Below are 6,187 nucleotides of genomic sequence, written 5' to 3' on the forward strand. Positions count from 1 at the left end.
GACTGGGGGGCGGGCTCTGTAATTTACCTGGCTGCTTCTTGCTCTGACTGAGGGCTGCTGGGGGCAGGGGGCGGGGCTTGTTGCATGTGCCCACCCCCTGGGCTCTTTACTGCCGGAGTTCCGCTCCTGTGCGCTCCTGCAGGAAATGACCCCTGATGGGGAGTAAAATTTTGGGTGGTTGGATAATGCCATGGAGCTGGCAAGAAATAAAAGCCTGCAAAAGGCGATTACAGTGGAGCCGGCCTCTTTGGAGAGTGGCAGTGCTTGAAGATTGCTCGTGGTATTGGGGAGCACCACAGTTCCCCTTGTGGTTCAAGCTTGTCGCTGAATTTGAGACTCTGGCAGAGGGAGGTGTGGGACTGTGCGGCTGCCGCACCCCCCTCCCCTCCCCCCGCCAAAGCCTGTTGACCACAGCAGTTTCTTCCAGGTGGGGCTTGTGGGGTTCCCCCGGCTGACACCACTTGGCCACCTGCCTTTGGCTGCCGCAACTGCAGCAACGGAATGCGGCCCTTCATGCGCCGGCTCACCAGGAGCTTCTGAAATGCATCAGTCGCAAGAATCTCTGGTTGTCGCACTTTGTCAGGCGGCAGCTCTCTGTGCCGTGCAAAACCTCTTGCGCATATCGAGGAAAGGGTAGTCAGTTAGATGCCAAGGAGGGGTGTCGGTCATGGCCAGTGGTAAAATATCTCCGGGACCTGGCACGGCCTTTTACGGCACACATGGCCCCGGCCCAACAAAGGGACGTTTATGTCAGATCCGGCCCTCACAACAAATGAGTGCGACACCCCTGCACTAGGGAACCAGTGTGGTGGTGGTGGTGCCGCTAGCCGTGTCAGAGCAGGGTCTGGGAGACCGGGGTTCAGACCCCCACTCTGCCTAGGGCTGTGGCTCTTGTGAGGACGAAGAGGTGGAGGACAGGGCACAGTGGCAAGCAACCCCGCGGAAGAGGAAAGGAGGACATCAAACACAGCAGGACCGCTTTAATCCATTTGGCTGCCGTGTTCTCCCTCTGAAGCCGCTTCCAGTCCTGACAGAGGGCTGGTTGGAGGAGGAGGGGGAGACCGACAGTGTGGGAACCATCTGGGAAGCAGCCCTGGCTGCGAGAGGCTGAGCGCATTCCCAAGAGCCTGGTTCCAGGGCTCGGGTGCACGTGTGGCTCTCCCAGCCGCGACGGCCAAAAAACGTCAGTGCCCCACAGCCCCGCTAGTCCTGCCCCAGGTCCCTGCAGCTGAAAAGGGCCACTGTGGGGCTACTGGAAGATGACAGTCCACCCAGCTGGCTCCTGGGCCCACCCCCTTGGATCTCCAAAGGACAGTCGACTGCTAGCGTTGGGTGTGCTTGAGACGGCTGATTCCCCATCCCAGACATTTGTATTGTTGCCCTTACAATAAACCAGGTGTCTCTTTTCAACCTATCTGGTTTCTTAGTATTCCTTAAAGGTAAAGGTTCCCTTGCTCGAAAGCCAGCCGAATCCGACTCTAGAGTTGCGGTGCTCATCTCCGTTTCCAAGCCGGAGAGCCAGCGCTGTCCGAAGACTTCTCCATGGTCATGTGGCCAGCGTGACTAGACGCCGAGGTGCATGGAATGTTGTTACCTTCCCACCAAAGAGGTACCCAGGGCTTTTTTTGTAGAAAAAGCCCAGCAGGAACTCATTAGCATAATAGGCCACACCCAACAGCAGAAATTCATTTGATTATTAGGACACACCCCTGACAGCACAGCTCATTAGCTTATTAGGACGCACCCCCATGTTACCAGAAGTGTGCTCATCCAGCCACACCCACCTTTTGCTCCTTATTCTGTTTACCTTGTTTGTTGTCAAAACCCAGGGCCTTTTTTTTGTAGCAGGAACTCCTTTGCATGTTAGGCCACACACCCCTAATGGAGCCAATCCGAATGAGTTCCTGCTGTTGGGTGTGACCTATTATGCTAATGAGTTCCTGCTGGGCGTGGCCAACTCGGGAGCAAGCTGGACTTCCGTTCCTTGGCATTCCTCCCCCCAAATAGCCCTGGAGGTACCTATTTATCTACTTGCAATTTCTTGCTTTCAAACTGCTAGGTTGGCAGGAGCTGGGGCCAGAGACGGGAGCTCACTCTGCCACGTGGCACTCGGGTCTCGAACTGCCAAACTGCAGACCTTCCAGTCTGCAGCTCAGCATCTTAACCTCTGAGCCACCACGGCCCTTACAAGCCTATAAAGGAGCTTTGCCGCTCTGTCATTATACCCATTATAGCCATTTGTGCAGAACACAACATTTGTGTGGCCAGACCAGCATAGAATCTTAGTCAGTAGCTCTTTTAGCTGAGGACTGAGAGGAGGCAGAAGGACGGGGTTTCTTCCTTATGGTCGCGTTGTTTCAGTGGGGTTTCAGCGCATTCCACGTTCACACTGATGTGTCCAGAGTACACATGTCCCTCGACCACACTGGAACAGATCTGCATTTGCAGCACCAAACGTGGGTTTCCCAAGCCCACCCTGCCTGCTGGTATGCAAAGCAAGAGGCAGGGAAGGAGGGGGGGGGGAGATCTCAGAGGCTAAGGAGAACTGGGACTGTCTTAAACCCACCCTAGGTTTGTGTGTTCTTTACATGCACGTTACATGTTTGTGTGCATGTAAAGCATGCTCCTCTTCTTCGTGCCACCGCCCCGAGTTATAAATCCAGGCTCCCACATTACCAGTGACTTGAGGGACACTAGTAAAGGCTGCCTCTGAGCAAGTACAAAGGGCAGAGTTTCCCAGGTACTTCAACCCTTTTAAGCCTGTTTAGTATGAATGAGCCATCTAAGGCTGACAAGAAGGAGTTGATTCACAGACTGCTCTCTTAAATAGGAAGAGACCTTATTGCTACAGTTTGAGAGCCAGTGTGGTGTAGTGGTTAAGAGTACGGGCTCTAATCTGGGAGAACCGGGTTTGACTCCCCTCTCCTCCTCCTCCTCCTCCACATGCAGCCAGCTGGGTGACCTTGGGTCAGTCACAGCTCTCTTAAGGCTCTCTCAGCTCCACCTGCCTCACAGGGTGTCTGTCTGCTGTGGGGAGGGGAAGGGAAAGGAGATTGTTAGCCACTCTGAGACTCTTTCAGGTAGTGAAGGGCCATGGGGTATGAATCCAGTCTCCTCCTCCTCCTCCTCCTCCTCTTCTTCTTCTTCTACAGATTGTGCTAGAGCACAACAGGGAAAATACTATCACGCCTACTGGGTTACAGATCTAATTAAAAGAATAGAAAAACAAAACACTAAGCGAAACTTAGTACAGAAGGTTTACCTCCTGTATTCCTTCCCCCAGATGTCTGTGGAACAGGGCATATCCTGCCCCCCCCAGGTCCTTGCAGGGGAATCCAAACTCCAGCATTCAAAGAAAGATTAACAGATGTTTCAGCCTTTATAACCCTTCCTGCATTTGTTGGCAGGAAACCTCTCCCAATCTAGTTTCAGGGAACTTGCCCCACATGGGGAGGTGAACCCCAATCTCCCAATCAACCTGGGGCACACATGTCCCAGGCAATGTTCCCTCTAAGCTGTGGAGTCCTGTGAGCAAAAATTCTACTTTGTGAGCTGCTGGCATTAAAGTTGTGAGCGAGCGATTTGGCTACTGCATAAATTAGTTTGCTCTGGAGCCCTCCTTCCTGACCTAAGATAAAAATGAGTGAGCCAGAGGCTAAAAAACTGTGAGCTAGCTCACACTGACTCAGCTTAGAGGGAACACTGGTCCCAGGCATCTCAATAACCAGATCATGTTTTACGACAGCCATCTATCTTGTCCTCCCTGGCAGGTAGGCGAATGGTTCTCTCTCTGCAGGAATCCATCTCTGCTCTCTCTGGACATTAGGGATTTTCTTCAGAGTGCCGTGGGTCACGTAGACTAGGCAAATTGTGCGGAGGAGGAGGAGGAGGAGGCCTTCTCTCCTTTATGCCTCCCCAGAAGTTCTTCTGATGCTTTTCACGGGTGGAGATTCAAACCCACATGGAGCAGCAGCTGGGCTGTTCATGAGCAAACAGCCCAGTTTGCTTTGAAAAGCAGCAGGGGGGACTCCTTGTTCATGAGTGGGTTTGCTCAAAACTCCCGAGATGTCTCCGCGTCTTTAACTTTATTTAAAAGTAGCGGGATAGAGATAGACAATTTTTAAAAAGTTCTGCACCAACAGCATTTCCTGCATGATATGCGAGCTAAAGGAATCAGAAACTAGGTCTGTGACGTACTAGTAGTGAGCAGCGACTCTCGAAAGCTCCTCCCCTGCCACAAATTTTGTCAGTCTTTAAGGAGCTACTGGACTCTTGCTCTTTTCTAACATCAGGATAATTTGAATAACTATTTTAACCTTTCATGTTGAAAAACACTAATCAGATATGTAGGGTGATTGCAAAGGGTTGTTTATTCATTCGAGTAAATATTAACAGCCTCTTAAAGGGAACCATTAAGAATGCAAACACTCACTTTGAAACAATTTACATATTTGAACAAACTCTAAAATGAGCTGTTTAACCAAACTCTTAAATATTTTAAGCTGTAATAAGAATGCAAATGCCAAATGTAAGTGTATGCAAGACAGTTTCAATTAACTGGATTAATGTAAAAAGCTGAACTCTTCAAAACAATAGCAACACATAAAAAAAAAAAATCCCGAACAGCAGCTACTGTAGTTTCAACATACACGTCTAGGTTTCCACAGATGTTAATGCCTCAAGAGGGTTGACTGATTCTACTAAAGATGCGCTGCAGAAGTGGTGGAAAGAGAGTGCTGATGGAGGAGAAAAAAAGAGACAGGGCACTTAGAACATAACACTGCTTGGCAAAGGAGGGTTTCAACATGAACTTTCCAGGAAGGAGGCAACTCTGCTTTATAGCCCGCTAGAACATTTATGCGGCAATACGTGCTTCCTGCTACCCCGTTTTCACTGACACTCTTCCAAAACATGCACACAGGGAAACATTCAAGCACTCCTTTTGAGACCTTTTTCTTATCCCAGCTGATTTTTTGTATATACTTCTGCTAACTTTCCAGCTATAGTTGATCCTTGCTTCCTTCATCGTCAATGAAACCTCTTGACATAGCTGAGTTCCAAACCACTGCACAGGTGTCAGTACACAACACTGCCTAGAACGGTCATGTGACTGTACCACAGTCCAGAGTCTAATTTTCACACTATGGAACAGGAACGGTCACTCTCAGCTTGCCTCCGAAGCAATGCTACCTGCCCCCTGGCAGCTCTGCCTAACTTCAATTAATGTACCGTAACGGAAAAGAAAAACCATTTTCAAGTTGAAAGAAATACAGCCTTTCAGTGTTTGACTGTTGCATCTCTCTAGCAAGTATGTATACATGTACCAGCGCCGAGCTCTATGCAAATCCCGGGAGGGAACGGTGGTCTCGGACGCACTCAAGACCCCAAACCCCTCCCTCAACGCCCACAACGGGGCTGGAGGAATCCGGAAGAGAAGGGGTTGGGGGAACTGACTGGCATGGACCGCGGTCAAACACTCCTTAAGGGGGGGAGGGCCCGGTTGAAAGAGTGAGACAGGTGGAGGGTCCCAGTCTTACCCCTGAGAGGTGCAGACGCTGGGAACGACGTCGTTGGCCCCGGCATGCAGACCGGAAGTGGGAACTCCCTTACACGCCCAGCTCCAGGATAGACACACTGGGTATAGAGGAAGGCGGGAAGCACCACGAGACAGGAGATCACGGTGATGGACAGGTGAAATAGCCTACAGGTTTGTTACTCACGGAAAGGGGTGGCACAAAGGGGAGAGGAGGGGATATAAAAGAGAGGAAGCTGAAGAGTGCCGGGGAGGAATTCAGAACCGATCTCCCGGCCAACACAGAGAGAAAGAAGGCAAAGAAGGTCAGTCTGAGGAAGTTGTCTGGGGTGTGAAGCAACCCCCAACACTTCCAAATCTGAGGCGCTCGTTTCCTCTATAGAACGGCAACAAGGCTACTGGGTTTTCAGGGCCTGGGGGGCGACCCTGAGCGTGACAACCTGGTTTTCAGCACAGGTGTGCCTGAAGCATCAAGAGCCTGACTCCTGGATAGCTGCCAACTCTACTGTGCAATCCGACCAGTGAAGAGGGGGCAGGATAATCTTTTCAGTCTTTATGTTTCCAAAGCTCCTGCCAAATACACTGGGAAAGCACACTACACATGTTCGTCCCAATATGCACAACTGCCATTTTGTCTGAATCAGGCAACACACA

This window comes from Gekko japonicus, unplaced genomic scaffold (genome assembly GCF_001447785.1).
Source record: "Gekko japonicus isolate JY-2015 unplaced genomic scaffold, Gekko_japonicus_V1.1 scaffold1855, whole genome shotgun sequence".
Taxonomy (NCBI): Eukaryota; Metazoa; Chordata; class Lepidosauria; order Squamata; family Gekkonidae; genus Gekko; species Gekko japonicus.